General features: G+C 44.3%; 1 long non-coding RNA gene across 1 annotated transcript in view; it reads right to left on the bottom strand.

Annotated features, from left to right (window-relative positions):
- LOC140002526 (uncharacterized) overlaps window positions 1-15,422 on the bottom strand; it is a 47,511-nt gene extending 32,089 nt beyond the window's left edge. The window contains exon 1 of the long non-coding RNA XR_011809307.1: window positions 15,237-15,422. This is a non-coding gene — a long non-coding RNA (uncharacterized lncRNA). The remainder of the gene's footprint in view (window positions 1-15,236) is intronic.
- Between the last annotated feature and the right edge of the window lie 1,071 nt (window positions 15,423-16,493).

Raw genomic sequence — 16,493 nt, 5'->3', positions numbered from 1 at the left:
GGGCTGGTGCAGATGTCCAACATTGCCAGCCGAGCACCAGCTCAGGCCACAGTCTCAAGACTGTCCCTCGAGGTCCCTGCCCACTTTAGACACCCACCAGCAACATCTAAACCATCAACGGCTTTGCAACCTAGGTCATGAACGTCTGCTTATCCCTACTGCATCTGTCAGCTTGTTCCTGCCTCCCTGTGGGATGAACCAATGTCCTCCAAGATGAAGCCCAGGCACAGTTCTCAGGACATTTGGCTCCAGGTTTTGCTCCCTGTGCACTGCATAGGTGGGTCTTGCTCAGGTTTGGTGCTATCCATCCTCCACAGTCCTCCAACCCTTCTAAACACCTCCTTACACCCTCATGACACACCTCACAACATGCTATAAAACCTGCTCCCCGTTGGCCTGCAACATGGCCCTCACCTATTTCAGGCGCTTTGGATTCCAAAAGAAAGAAGAAATTAATTGTAACAGGGAGTTGTGAGGGGCCCAGAGGAAACCTGATCCAAGTGCTACACGGGGACCTCGCAGCGCACACTAGGGTTGCTTGGTGGCAGGGCAAAGCTACCACAAAACGTTCCTGCAAATCTTATCTGCAGCAGCTCCTGGGGGAGGTCCCGGTTCTGGGGAGGAATAAATAACTATGTAGATGTTAGTCAGAGATGGGCAGGTTTCCAGCCCTCTGTTTGGGCACAGCAGCTCCTGCTGCTTCCCAGTGTTACAGTCACCTCACCTTTTCACTGCTTGTGTTCCCTAAGCCATCACTCCCCTGGCACCTACAAGCCCTCGTTATTTGGTGAGCTGGCTGAGGTCAGCACAACTCACACGTCATCCCAGGCCAATCAAAGCCTCTTTTTTTGGAGTGGGAGAAGAATAAATAATTATTGCTTTCCTATTATTTAATTTGGGGCAAGTTTTATATACGAGACTCTCATCTTGCAATAAAAATGTACAAGGATTGCATTTTTCTGAACAGGCACATCAGACAGTAAACTTGTCTCAGCCTCAGGATGCTGTTTTGTCACCAGAGGGGAAAGTACCTGCCAAAACCCACTGCCCATTTCCCACTGGTACGCAGTGAAGCCTTGGCAAAGGTAAGGTGGATTACAGAGCCTTCACATCCAGTCTGCCATGCTGCACTTTGGCATCAGATATCACTGTGCTGGAAATAATGGATGAAACCACACGAACCTCGTCTGGTTCATCTGTTGCTGTGTCAGACGAAGAGCTCACTCTCAACACGGTGACTAAAAAAAGAAGGGAAGAACTGTTGACGAAGCAGAGACAGTTTTCATAGTCAGATCTCTCCCTATAACCAGCAAAATTGGTTTTACATCTGAGAAGCTACATGGGAAAGGAAAATAAAACGAAAATGTTTCAATGATGCCAGAGTTACGTGGAGTAGGAAAAGCCGCAGCTATCTGAGTGAGTCTGTGTGGCTGCATGGTTAACCAGCTGGTAGACAGAACAGACAGATAGTCTTATCTTTTAACCAGGGGCAAAAATAAATAAATAAATAAATAAATAAATAAATAAATAAATAAATAAATAAATGAATAAGCCAGCACCTCTGAACCTTCGGAGCCTCCCACCAGCCACATTAACTTCAGTAGAAATATGGCAGTTTCCCAGAGCAGATACAGAGACCCAGCTCCAAAAAGGCATTTCGGCATTCAGTCCCTGCTGGTTGCTGTGGGACTTTAGCACCCAGAAACCTTTCTGAACCCGAGCCAAAGGCAATAGGTGTTGCTGTGGGAACAGGGCAGCGGAAGTTTTGTCTGCTCAGTGCAGATGATTCAGCCTGGATACATGAAGGAGAAGTGGGGAATATTTCAAAGGCCTTTGTCACAGGTCAGGTCGGATAGCGAACGCCTTGAGGTGGGAGCCCAGAGGCTAAAGTCTGCTCTCAGTTCTGCTTTGTGACCTCGAACAATTTCTTTCATTGTCCCAGACGAGAGGGTGTGTATTTACACTGAGCCTTATCCTTCCAAGGTGCACAGAAAGATGCAAGTGCAGCGTGACCTGACCACTCACTTAACCCAGACAAAAAATGTGAAAGACCAGCACAGCCACGCTGAGCTCCAAGGCCAAACATCACCCTCATTTCCCTGTTCACTCCCTGGACACAAGGAGATCTCCCAAAGCACAACATTTGCTCACCTCTGAACAGCACAGATTAGCACCTAGGTGAGTGGTACAGAAAGCTACCCTGAAAGCAATGGGTTTACAGCCTTTCTCCATCAGTGGATGTCCTGAGGTAACGTTTTACCTTTCCAAAGCCTGTTGTCTGCTCTAGACAACGGCACTCGTGAGGAAAGCATATCATGGATAAACAGCACCGGTTCCAGAGCCTGAATTCACCGTTTCCACCCTGGCATAGCTCCACAGAGAACAGTGAAATTCTCCTGCTTTGGGAATGTGGGTCTGGAAAGGATCTCCTGCCACTGGCAAGCAGCGTTTTTCCTCTGCTGTAAATGTAAATGAAACAGGGTCCCAACTTTCACCCCATTAGCCATCTAGCCAGCAGTAAATTGCCCTAGACCATGAAAGCCTGCCAATGGACTTGCATTCTCCTGTGTTGGTACGAAACCAAAGCAACTCTGTCTAATTCCCAGATCACATTTGGATTCACACCAGTGTAACACCATTAAGTCAAGCACAGTTACACCAATGTGTCGGTGATGGCAGAAGAGATTCAGAGCAAAGTCTTTTTGGAACTGATGTGTTAACACAGGCAAGCAAGACCCTTCATGCACTGTAACAGCTTAATATCTGTGCCCCTATTCAGGAAATAGTAATTGTGAGTGTTGTTTCTCTTATGGTACTGCATATCTGAAATCTGAGTATTTGTAATGGTATGAAAATTACATACAGAATAGGAAAGTTAGAGCCTAATTGTTCCGATTCCAAATACCAGTGTTCTTTCCTTAATCTTAACTATCTGAGACAAAGGAAAATGTCCAATAAATGCATTTTGTCTGCATGTCTCATCTGCAGAAGAAATTAAGAGCTGTATACCTTTTTCATGAAAACACGTGAAATCCTGTTGAAAATAGACCAGAGGTTTCATGGACCAAAAGTTCACCTCAGAATTAGAGCTCTAAACTGGAGCAATGTTGAAAACAAAAGTGCTGCTACGTTTTCCTTTGTGCCCTAGGACCAAATAATAGAATAGATCCCGATGAAGTTTCCCAGGACAAAGCTGCTGCTCCTGGTGCAAGTGACCACCCTCAGCACACAGACTTCAACGTGTAGCTCAGCCTCCAATTTTTACAGCACTTCACAAAGGTCTTTGTTTTTCTGAACGTTTCTTCATTTCCAAAGATAGTAAAAGCAGTAATGACAGTTAATGGATCTGGCATTTAATGACTTCCTAGATGAAGGGCCCTTAAGCTCTCAGATCTTCTAGTAGGTCATTAACTGCCAGAAATTATCTAGTCATCTAGTTCAGGGATTTTTCTTAGTCTGTTTGCTGTAACATCTGTATATTTCCAAGAGCCTGAGCCTCTGCCTACAAATATTAGCGATGCACTTCTCACTCACTCATTTCAGTAATACAGAATCAGGTACCAGAACCCTAAAGAAACATGCGTAAATCTCACTGCTTTCAATAGGAGTTCAGTTCCTACACATCCTGCAGATCCAGGTGCTTCCCCAGTGGCAGGGAGAGCTCCAGGAGCATCCTCTGGGGAGGAACAAAGCCTTAATGAACCAAGAAGGTGAAGCTGCAAAAACCCTGTTCCCTTTCAGAGCCTCCTACTCCAAGTGCACACGGGCAGCCTTGGAGGAGAGGAGACGATGTGGCCCAAGTCAATGTCCACTCTGCTGGGACAGAGAGGGCAATTTCATGTTTTCAGCAGCCCATGGCACAGTACCTGGCATGTCCCCATCAGGAAATGGGGTGAGTTTCTGCTCAGAGCTTCTGCGAGGCAAGGGCTGCTGGGCTTGAACCCTGCTAGAGCTGATGGAGACAAGCTTCAAATTCCCATGTTAGCCACCCATGCTATGTCCTTTGAACATGACCTTTCTCTGTACGTTTGATTCAAATGGCAGACCCATTTTTTTCCCACTGTCTCTGTATAAAATCAGAGTCTGGAGGCTCCAGAGAAAAGACATTATGAAGCAATGAGTCAACTGTTGCTCTTTATTTTGTAACACCTATAGCAGTTGAAATACATCCTCAAAGCCGCTCCTTTCCACCACTCCACAGCACAAGTAAACTGGGAGTGACTGCACATCCTTGGCTGGAATCCCAATTGGTAGAAACTAGCATAATTTCCTGGCATTGGCAACACTCTTCTTATTCATACCAGCCAAGGGCCTCATCCAAGAAACAAACAACAACAACAAAAACCACGAAAGTGGTAATTTTTCCTCAAGAAGAAATGTATGCTCATATTGTCTCTGCCAGTTCATGACGAAGAAATACATCTGTGTCAATACTGTGAATAGACAGTGGTTGCTTTTTTCCCCCCTTGAGTAAATCCAGTGCCTGAATGAATCTATCATGAAATGGAAGACAAGTCCTAACACTCACCGCAGCGGCGAAGCAGCTCGCTGCATCCTTTGGCTTTGCTTCACCTCAATCACTATTTATCACAACAGCCATTTGTCCCTCCAGAGAGTGCTAAGTCCTCCTGATATACAAAGGCTACATCAGCACTAGTAAATTAAATAATGCAAGTGAACATTTCCAGGCACAGGAACGCCACCGTCAATATTGTTACACTCCTGCAACAGCCACTGGCATGTTTTTGGGACAGGCCAAATGATGTTTTTGTAAAATATGCCTGAATAGGAGCTAGCCTGAGCTAGGGACCATCCCGAGCAGATCGGGATGCAGCCACCCTGGACAAGAGAGCCCAATATTATGGACACAGGATTCCTGTGCCAATTGGCTGCAGTGCCAGAGAACAGTCCCAAGCACATCTACCTTACTGATATAGACGTAGCCAAAAAGGTTTATTCCTTTCAGCAAGGGAAAAGAAAGAAAGACACATGGTTTAAGCACTGGAGAAAAGAAAAAAAAAAAAGTATGAAAAAAAAAAAAAAGGTATGAAAAAAAAAAAAAGGTATAAAGCTGTCAATTTTCCAGTGAGAATGGGAACCCTGTAGCATTCCCAGTCCCACTTACAAGTTTTACCATAATACTTCAGTTGTCTAAACTGGTTTTCAGACAGTGATAGCCTTGTATACCCCTCATTTTTACAAGGATGAGAAAAGACTTCCAAACAAAAAAGTTCGTGCTTCTCAGAAAAGCAAAGCCAACCAGCTCCAAGCCCAGAGGATCAGGAAAGCTCAGCTGACTGCTCGCAGGACTATTTGTTCCTGCAAGATACCGCAGTCCTTCAGGCGGGAGATTCCTCACCCCTCTCCACCCACCCACAACCTATCCTAGGACTTAACTGTCCTTCCAGGTCAAGAGCCCGTCATCTCCCGGTTCTCCTCAGATGTCCTTTGCTGCGTGCTTTGTCCTCAGTAGTTGTCCAGCCACCACGGGCAGAGTGGACAGTTGACGAATTTCCTGCTGTTTACAGTAACTTGTATACATGCAATTTGTTATCGGCTGTTAATCCCAAGCCTTCCCAGAGCTGCTGCCTTCCAAGATGCTGTCTCATTCTGTAAGCCTTTTATAAGTGTAAACTTGCCCTTGGCTGCATGAACACAATCAAGAAACGATTTTCTACCAAGTCATCACAATCACCTCGTATAACTGTCCTGTCCATGCTTGACCTTTCTGCCAGGATTGCACCATCTGAAAAAACTTTACCAGGAATTTTGTATTTTCCTCTAGATAATTGGAAGAGATAGTGTGTTGTGCTGGATCACAAACAGACCCCAGTGGGCCATTACTACTGCTGAAAATGATTATCTGAGTAATTGGTTGTGCAGCATCCACATGAACAACACCCAAGAAGGAAACATACATTTCCACAGAGCCTCTTGCACAGAGAACTCTCTTTATTGATTATGTTACGGTACTGGACAAGCTTTTTAAACTAGGTCTGAACTTTCATAATGTTTCTCATTAGAGCCAGGTGATATACTTCAGCTCGACGTTTGGCTAAGAACACCTGATTCAAGTTATTGAAATAGTTCTTCGAGTTCAAATCATTTCAGAAAATTGCAGTGATCATGTTGTCTCTCATTAGAAAGAAAAGAAAGAAAGAAGGAGAAAAAGGAGATTGTATTTCTAAAGGGAAACACTTTAGTTCAAACGGGAATAGTTCAAATGATGTTTTTAAGCTAAAAACAGATTGGATAATAGGTTTTTTTTTCAATTACAGACATTAAATGACTTCCAAAAAACCAACCATCTTGTTCACATTTGAGATGTTTGGTTGAGCCACCACTTCCCTCATGTTTTCTGACTTTTCCAACACAAACCTTTTTGGAGCATGTTTGCTTTAGTGAAAGCTCCTGAGCTGTGCACACACCTCTGCCCAGGGCTGCGCAAGCAGGGCACCATCCCTCCGCCAGCACCAGGACAGAGCAGGCACCAGCAAAGCAGAAACGTCAGAGAGCACAAGAGCTTCCCACAAGATTTGTAATACACACCCCAGCAGCAAGGGCCAGAACACTTTTTGTACTTTCCCCTCGGGTAGGGTTCCCCTCCCCTAATCTTAGCACAGCTACGGTGTCATGACTCCTGTCACGTTAACAGGGATTTCCCCAGCGGAGTTAGAGGAGCCTGCGGAGTGTCAGGTCTCATCCTGAAGATGCACACACTGAGCTTCACAGGCAGCAGGGCTGGCCTGTTCCCACCACCTACTTCTCCTGCTCCCCCTGCCTCCAAGTGCTGCTCAGCACAGAGGAGCATCTAAGACCTGAATAGGGCAGGAGACCAAACCTCATGGTCTGTGCCCCCAGGCCCCACTCAGCACAGTCTGAATGCTGTCAGCACCTCGTTCTTCCCTGGGTTTGTTGCAGGCCCTGGTGCAGAACATGATACACAGCCAGAATCCCTCATCACTGCTGCCATCACCCATGGGACCTCCTACAGGACCTCTATTTTTAAGGGCAAGTCTGGGAGGATGGGCAGCTGCACGTCTCCATCACGGGGCACGCACTGGTCCCAGCTGGGCTGCAGCCCTCCAGCTCCCATTCCTGCACACCTCAAACCCTACTCCAAAAAAAAAATATATATATAAATAAATAAATAAATAAATAAAATATATATATATATATATATATTTTTTTTTTTTTTTTTTCAAGCCTCATCAGTCCCATGGCAGCGGGCAAGAGCAGTGCACTTTCCATACACTCTGAAGCAGTCGCCAGGGGCTCCATCTTCCTGATGAGTAAAGAAAATGCCCAAGTTCTCTCATTCCCCCCCCCATTCCAAAGAGCTGGTCCGGAGGTGGAGAGCAGCAAAAGCACGTTCTGGGATTTCATCTGCAGCCTGTCACTGTCTGCTACCTCCAGCAGCCCAAAAGGCAGGTGACCTTTCCGAATTTTAATAAGCAGAGTTTGACAAGCCCCTCACCATCCTGCTTCCCACCCCACCCTTAATCTCCTGCAAGATCTGGTCAGGAGCACAACGTATTTGAGTTGTGTGATGAGGGCAGACAAGGCCCTCAGAAAGTCTTCGCAAATCCGCTTGTTGTTTCAGATTTGCCTTCAGCAGGCAGTGATCCTAAACGCGCGGCGGTGGGTGGGGGGATTTCTAGCGCTGCCACTGCTGCATTGACAGCACCGGGGCTGATACCGGAAAGGATCAGTGCTCATCGTTATTTGAACAAATTGCTACAAATGCCCCTATTTTAGGGGGAGAGATGAAATCATGCAAATGAGCTTTGTTCCCTGGCTAAACTTTACTTGCAAGCTCAGCTACGGGGAGGTGTCTTTGAAATGGATATGAGGTGAAGTCCCTAAATATTACAGAGGCTGGCTTTGCCTCTTCGCTCCCCCAGTTTCTCAACAACAACAAACAACAAGAGGGCTTTGTTCATTTTAACACAGGAGAGAAGTAAAAAGAAATTATCTCTTTTAGCCTTTGCCTTCAGGACACTGTGCTTGTAAATTCAGTTTGCTCTTTGTAGGCATTAAGGAGTCAAAACATTACTCTTGTTTCATTCTTGTTTCATTCCTATTAATTTGCATTATGTTCAGAGATCAGAGCCTGTCTCGTGAACACAACTCTGCTCTGACTACAAGATACAGTTGCTAGAAAAAAACAGGCATTTCTGACATCATGCAATGCTGCAACTTTTTTTTTTGTTGTTTCCAAGTTCTGCTGGAAATTTCCTGTTTTCCATCCTTAGAACAAACATGGAAATGCACTGCAGGATGAAACATGTAATTAGGATATATCTATCGTTCACAGCTGAACCCATCCTGCCTCCCAGCGCTCACTTTGTCCTTTTTAGAGCAATACCTCCACGGATAACTCCAGCAGACTCCTGATTGCTTTTAAAAACCCTCTGCCCTTTTTTTTAACTCCTCAGTTAGAAAATGGATTTGTTAGACTTCTAAAGTCTAACAAATGCAAAGCCACTCTATTTAAAGCCTGGAGCCATTTTCAAGCTGCAAAGCATGTACTCCCAAGAGCCCTTAAAATTAGGTATCTCTCTCCTATCCGATAGTGCTACTTCTTGCAGTCTAAACAAACAAGAAATAAACTGCCCAGCTCATGCGCTGGCTAGCGCAGGTGACTGATTAACTTGGGAAGAGAATTCAGCCTTGTCCCAGCCAACTAATGCTCTCGGCATGATTTCAGGAGGGACCATTGTCAGACCCTATTAAACCCCATGCCTCAGCTGCTGCAAAATTAATACGCTGTGACTATTTCAGGCACCACTTAGGAGGCCACGCTTTAGGAGTTCAGCTTGTGGTTCATCTTGGGGGAGCAGGAAGAGGAGGGAAAAGAATGACAAATTTAAAATTAAATCAAACAAGAAGAACAAAAATAAAAAGACTCAACAGCCAACCGTTCACAATGGCCTGCTGGGAACCCGGTCCTTTTGCTTCTGATTTACAAGTTACATATGGCGGGTTGTTTACATTCTGTTACTGGTTTATGTTCTTCCAGAAAGGAGAAATTCCTCCAGTAGATTTTGATTGCTTTCCTGTATGCCTCTCCCCCCCAACACCCCCACCCTTGAGTATCTGGTTTCGCTTAATATGCCCAGAGGTTTCCGGAACAAAAGAGGTTGTTGGATTATTTTTTTTTTTTTATGGCTAAACAAAAAGTCGACTATTTTTCCGGGACGGTTCAGGCTGATTCATGTTATGTGACTGTGAATCCATACTTCCAGACTCCTCTCTGTGTTCAGGCTCTTACGGCAGCCACGTCTTCACATGTCACATGAATGAACAGCTCCAGCTGCATGGGCTGCATGCAACACCCAGAGACATCCCACTTCGACCCGTGCCTTTGGTCACGTTCACATTGTGGATTCCCAAAGTCGAAGCAAGACTCCTGGTCTTGTAGTCTTGCCTCAAAACCTGCGTAGACTAGACTAAAGAGGCAAGGGAATATTGTCGTTTATAGTGAGGAAAAAAGTCAGAGTTCTCTTTACATTTCAGAGAATCTAAAGCAGAGTTAACTCTGTCTCAAGAGTTCCTGGATGTCAGTTTGTGTAGATACTACAGCAGGGATGATCAATGAAGTTAGAGTGAAGCCTAGTTGTCCAAGGAAGATTTTTCATATCCCAGACAGAGTTAAAGCCACACACTACCATCTTTGCACACCTTTCCAAAGAAGGAGAGGAAAAGTGAGGTACTGTTGGGAAAAAAAAAAAAAAAAAAAAAAAAGGCAAACTTCAGAAATTTGAATTTTCTATTAATTTACTTCTATTTTTCTATTCATTTGCATTATTTCAGTTATTGTTTCTGGTATTATAAGACAGCTCTGAAAAATGACAAGGATCTCCCCATATTGGCCCAAAGGGGCAAATAAAAATATAAAAACATAATACATCTCAGAGGAACCAAGATGCAGTGGCTATTTTTAAATACACATGCGTAAACATACATAAGAGATTTGGTTTAAATAAGTAATCCTGCTCATGAATATAATGGAATAGACTTTTTGACAACCATCAACATTTGCGACTTACGGTTCTAGAATAATAAAGAGAAAAAAAGCCAAACTGAGTCTGGCAGAGGCTCTTTCACCCAGTACCCTGTCTCCAACACCAGTCAAAAACAAAGGAATTGGGTACTAATAAAGCAGGATTGTTCTTAGAGCAATACTCCCTGGAATACTTTCACAGCATCCTACTACAACAGGGCATACCTGCAGGTGTCTTTAGGTCATGTAGTCCAATCTCTGCTCAGAGCAGGTCTAATTAGATCAAGTTGCTTGAGACTTGTGCAGCTGAGTCTTGGACATCTCTAAGAATGGAGATATCCCTTAAGAATGGCTCTACCATGAATTTCTCCAGTTGCTCTACAAACACAGGATAATTCAACACCACCCTAATTAAAAGGCATTCCCCAGCCTAACTACCTGCAGCACAAAGAGCTACCTCCTTTCACTTGTTACTGTTAGTTGCAGTCATTTAAAATCCAAAAACAAGCCAATCTTACATCAGGTAGGAAGAGATGAAGGAGATAATACCATTGTGTTTGTTAATGGTGGCTTCACTGCAGTCATCTTGCCTTGAAAGAGCGTGAGAGATGAGCAACAGGAGCTACTGGCCTGCCAGAACCTCCATACAAAGAGAAATTGAAATGAGAAATATCCAAGAAGTATAACGCACCTTCAGAAAATCAGCAGCTTTCCATCTATTGTGAACCAGGAGCAGAAAACACACTTGTATGTCAGAGAGAAATTGTTAAAACGCTTGAAGATTATATGTTAAGAGGATTAAAGTATAGGAGAAAGAGCAACATATAATCTATGTAATTAATTTTCCCAGGTCATCAAAGGCAGAACTAGATTATTTACATACAGGGTCCATACGGTGTGTTATAAACAAAGTCCAACCAGGAATGTTGAATTTCTGGAGTCTCAAGGCATTTGCCTCTGAACTGATTTAAGATACTTAAGATGAGTTTAAGATATTAAAGATGAGTTCAGCTGTCATCCTTGAGGCCCTGAGATTAAGGACTGCCCCAGTGGCTGCTCCAGGACTGCCCCTTCAGGAGCTCCCCTTTCACTCCCCATCTCACCATTACAAGAAGAGAAGTTGATAACAAACACTGAGGTTGGACAATCTTTTCATAAAGCTTAATGTTTTCTGAGCTTTGACAATCTTTCTGTCCCAATCTGTCCTAAACTGTCTATGGAGTGCCAGCAAAATCACCTGAAGGAAAATGGTCCCTGAAGGCACCTCACTTTGCTCCAGAAGATTCCCATTCTTCCTGCCCATGCCATTTGTGACACCCATTCTCACCTGGGGCAGCTCCCTGAGCTGTGTAGATGAACCCAACCTGGACAGACACAGAACTGAGATCCTGCAGAGCACTGGAACACAGGGCAAGGAAAGCAGAGCTAAATCCCAGATACATAGAAACATACTGACTGGCTGATGAATGGACAAGAAACCATTGAAATTAAGGAAAAGATGGGCTCATCTGTGAAGAGGGGTGGCCTAGAAAATTTGTACTCATTTAATAAGAAACAATGTAGATGGAGTTGCATCTACTTCACTTGTCTGGTTTTTATTTACCCTTCCTCCCCTCTTTGGAAAAGCATCACAGAGCAAAACAGCCCAGAAGGGAAACTAGCCTGATAAATAGACCATCAAGAGGAATAATTAGTCTAGATAGGAAAATTAAATGGGGGAGCCACTAATCAGCTGCTCTCTCTGCAAGGAGGAGGCTGGGAAAGTAATTTAAAAAACCTTTTGGAGGAGACTCTGAGGCAGAGCGTAAAGTAAAAATACAGATGGCCAGAAATTAGAGCAAGTCTGTGTGCGCAGGAACAGGTGGAATTGGTTAGAGGCAGAGCTCCCTCCCACCCTGCTTACCCCCTCCAATTCTTCTCATGACTTTACCTTCTGCTTGGCAGCACTGTGAGCTGGGAAGGAAAAAAATATCTCCCTCCGAGCTGGTGAAGTCGTCTCCAGCTGGGAGACTGCACTGCTAGCAGCCCTGCTCGGTTCCCAGGGGCTGCACACAAAGCCCCCAGCACCAGCAGCTTGATCCTAATTCAACTCACTCTGTGCTGGCCTCACAAGTAGAGGGGTAAGTCAGCACCCCGGAGCCCCCACCAGCACCAACTGGAGGGAAGCTTTGCCTGGGCAAAATGATGCTAAATAAAGCCACCAGAACCTCCCTGCTTCTAACCCTCCCAGAACATGAAGCTTTGCTAAGATCAGCCTGAGTCCTTCCACCACCAAAGCCTGAGGGAGCAGAGCACAGCTTCGCTTCTCTCCACATCAGACTCCTTTCTGCTCCAGGACCCCACTGCTCCTTCCATGCCTGCAACAAGAAGCTGCAGGATCTCCTTGAGATCACCCTGATGACCACCTTCGTGGCACCTGGTCACCTGCAAGGACCACTGCCTTACCTATCAGGGCTACAAGCCAGCAGGTCCGCCACGGTGCTAACAATTCGGAGACTGTGTCACTGTCAGAAACAGTGGAAGTCCTGAAGGGAAATTGGGATAGACAAGGCTTTGGAACACAAATAAAAATTTTCACCCCAAGGAAGTTTGGATCTTCAGCTTCCATTCAGTTTGGGAAACTCTAGCTGACTGAAGCCCAGGGCTAAGCAAACTCATGTCTCCCAGAATGGAATCCATTACTGAGCTGGAATGCCTCTAATTATACTAACACTAATAACGTTAGCTACTAAAATAGCTCAGAAAAGGATAAGTTACAAACGTGGTTTTCAGTCTGTGGGTTTCAAATGCATGGGGATTGCCAGGAGGGGTTGAGAGCAGGGACACAACCTACTTTCTTTCATTTCACTCCCATCTAGTAAGCTCACCCAACGCTTTCAGATTCAGTCACATAACGAACAGGCGTTTTGGTTGCTAAGTAAGCACCCAGAGAAGCCTCGTGGACTTCAGGAGAGAGGAGTTGAAAGATTTTTTTCAGATATTAAGGAGAAACTTGTTTACCCTGGACAGAAATTATCAGGTTTCCTTTCCTTTCTGTATGTGAAATCATGTACCTTGTGACTATATGAAAGCTTTTAAAAAAAAAAAAAATCTATATCTTTTCTTGTTCTTTTAATTCAAGAAAAAAAAAAAAAAAAAAAAAAGCCAAGAAACCAGACTTCTGTCTACCTCATATAGCAAAGGGGAAGTTCATACCAGGTTACATCTGTCAGTGCTCAACAACCAGGAATTCGTATGATGCCTCTACCCCTCACTAAGCAATGCATTATGGAAGATGACCTGGCTGAATGCCTCGCCCCAAGGAGAAAATAGGAGCCTGAAGAAAACCAATGCCATATTTTATAGAGGATTTTCTTTGGCTAACATTAAAGTTTTCCATAGAAAATTAAATTCCCACCCAAAATAGAGCTTACTCTCCAGCTAAATCCCCTCTGATTTATGGATTGGGATGATGGTTGGGAGGGTTTTTTTGCTCTTAATATCGGAGGCAGGAACAACGGCCTCTAAATGCAGGTTTCAAAAGGAAGCTCCAGATTTTCTTTTCATCCTGTTTTGGGACTTTTTAAGAATATTTAGTGTTTGTTAAAAAACTTTAGACTTTGGAACTGCCTGTGTTCAGAGTGTCACTGACAGGTTTCAGACCAATTTGAAAGTCAAGCCCCATGGCACTGGTTATGAATAATTTTTATATGTAACATTTTCATGTTAAGGTGCAGGCATCTAGTAAAGGACAAGTAGGTTACAAAATAAATAAGAAGGTATAGACACATCAAGACAGGGAATTTTAGTTCAAGTGATTATCACATTTTTAGAAAAGACTGCTTCTGAAGAAAATAAATCAGATCATTTCTGTCATGGGATTGATGATTGTTAATGTGAGCATCACAGGAAGTGTTAAAGAAAGATGTGCACACATGGTAGCTTTTGGTAACATGGCCATGGAGGTCACAGCTAAAAATCCAAGCCCTTATTAGAAGTTAGGGGTAATTACCTTTCTAAAGACATGCCAGTGACCTTCAGATCCTAATATAGTCTAAGGGGATTTGCAGTCCAGCTGTTCATACACACAGAACACCCAAATTGCAGATGATTATTATGACTCAGCTTGCTACCTTTCCTAAATTTATTCCCGCTGGAAATAAACATCAATTGTTCAAACAGGAGGGGAAGACAGAAAAGAGACATTCCTCCAAAGCCTAAGGCCCAGTTACACACTTGGTCAAAGATTTACCCACTCTTCAGCATCGTGTTTGGGCATTGCAACAGCTGGTATTGTATGAGGTTCTGCTTGCAGGTGCACTAAAGGCAAAGGAGAGGTTTCCTCACCACCATTTGGATCAGACATCATCAAATCTGGACTAAAATCTACTGATGAGAGATGCTGCAGCCATGGATGGGTCAGTCTTTTAGGGACAATAGCAAGGTAGGCTTTGCCTGTGAATGTTCCTATGAGGACTGGAGCAATGTGTTATCTCCTACAGCCTCTGAAATTCCCTAACAGTGCAAGATGCAGAACAACAATAGCTATTGCTTGTTGAAATACGTTGTTCCCTCAATCCACATACTCCCACTGAACAAGTCTTCTCCCAAAAGTGCATTTTTTGATTTCCCACATTGTATTTCTTTCCATGAAACCAGAAAGGGAAAACAGGATGGTTTGCTCACCCCTTCCTCAGCCCATTTTACCACTGGAAATAAAAGAAGTTACAAAAGGAGGAAGACAGAGAAATAAAAAAATAAATAAATAAAAAGGAGATGAAAAAGACAGCAAGGGAAAATGAACATTCTTCAAAATTAAAGAGATGATTGTTCAAAGCTCTCCGCGAATCTCCTTTTAATGAAGAGCCAATTCCTTTCTGAAGCCTGTGGAATAATTACTCTGAAGCTTCACAGAATTAGTTTCACCTCAAGCAAGTTAGGGAGCGATGAGCCAAGTTTAAATAAATGGATGTAAATCGAGACCCTCTGGCCCCCTTCCAAGCTGGCCAGACACACGGCAGCTCTGGTCTTGAAGCCTCATACCTCGTGCATCTAAACTCACGGCGGATCGTGACTCTGTCTGTGTTCCTCATGTCCTTGCTCACAATGCCTCATGACTGTTCTTTGCAAAGCTGTACCACTGCAGCAGCAAGGTGCTTACGGCAACAGGTGAAGGTGCTATAAATGCATCTCTAACAGGTTTCAAACCACTCGTTTGACCTCGAAACAAACAAACAAAATTACTTCTCACCTTCCTTGGAGTTCCCTTTCTACGTGATCCACATAAAAGGAAAAAAGCTCCAGGCTTGCCTGGCCTGGAATCAGAAGGCACTTGCATGCGGAGGAGGAGGAGGAGGGAAGGCAGCTCCAGTCCCCTCCCTCCCCAGTCCCACTTGAAACGTTTTCTTTCTTCAGCCCTGAACCCCTGCCAGGATGACTCCGGATCCTGCGGATGGGAGAGCATGCGTGGTGAGTCAGTTCTCTGAACCTTCCTGAGGCTGGATTTGGTGCCAGCAAAAGCCTCCACTGCAGCGTGAGCTTTGAGCAACCCGGTGCAAGGCAGGATACACGAGGGAGAAGGGGCAGGCAGTGGGTATAACCTAAGAACCAGCTTCCCCTCGCATCAGCTACAAGCCCAGCTGAGCTGGGGTTTGCAAGCCAAATCCAGCAGGAGCAACTGCATTTCTGTCAGCCCCACAGCCCGCAGCTTTGGGACCTGCATTGTGTTTTTGAGGTGACCCAAGGAAGCTGTTGTTTAAGGGGACAGAATGATCACAGGGTGAAGGTTGTTTGCTCTGGGACGGGGCTGGCAGTCCTCAGAACCAGCTTGGCTCAATGCGTTTGGAGAAGGCAGTTTCACAAAGAAGGGTCCAGAGCCAAGCACAGAACTGTTCAGAGAACATTCTGATCCAGTCTCTCACTTCTTCCCAACGTGACCATGAGAAATTTTCCGCAGTAAATGTACAAATGTCACGACATGGAAGTTGAAGTTGTCAAAAATTAAAAACAAGGTATTAGTAAAAAAATTACAATCAAGAAAAATGGGCACACTCTGAGTTTTAAGAATGATTCCAAGCTAGAGAAGCCCAGCGTGGCTTAAACTTGTGACTACATCCAAAAAAAAAAAAAATAAAGTGTGGCCCAGACATATGTAACAAACCCAGAAGTCATCTGGAGGTCAAAAAAAAGAGGAGATGGATTAAGACCAAATGATCAGAAAAAAAAAGGAAATAAAGGTTTATAATCTGTCTAACCTGCCTAGAAAGCACAGGTCTTTCCTACATCAACATTCCTTAGCAGTTAGTAAGAGATAATAACATGATTATTATGGGGTTTCTAGAGACGGCTCAGGCAAAAGTAAAGGAAATTTATGCTGCCACAGAAGAAAACCACAATAGAGGGCTCTGCATTTGAAGGTTGTCTGCTCTGGACATTTCAGCTATTCATTGAGCAAATATTAGTTGCTGAAGTATTCAGGCTGGCAAGGGATTGGGTTCAAATGTGACCC

This window comes from Anas platyrhynchos, chromosome 4, assembly GCF_047663525.1.
Source record: "Anas platyrhynchos isolate ZD024472 breed Pekin duck chromosome 4, IASCAAS_PekinDuck_T2T, whole genome shotgun sequence".
Lineage (NCBI taxonomy): Eukaryota > Metazoa > Chordata > Aves > Anseriformes > Anatidae > Anas > Anas platyrhynchos.
This window is presented reverse-complemented; position numbering and strand designations above follow the sequence as displayed.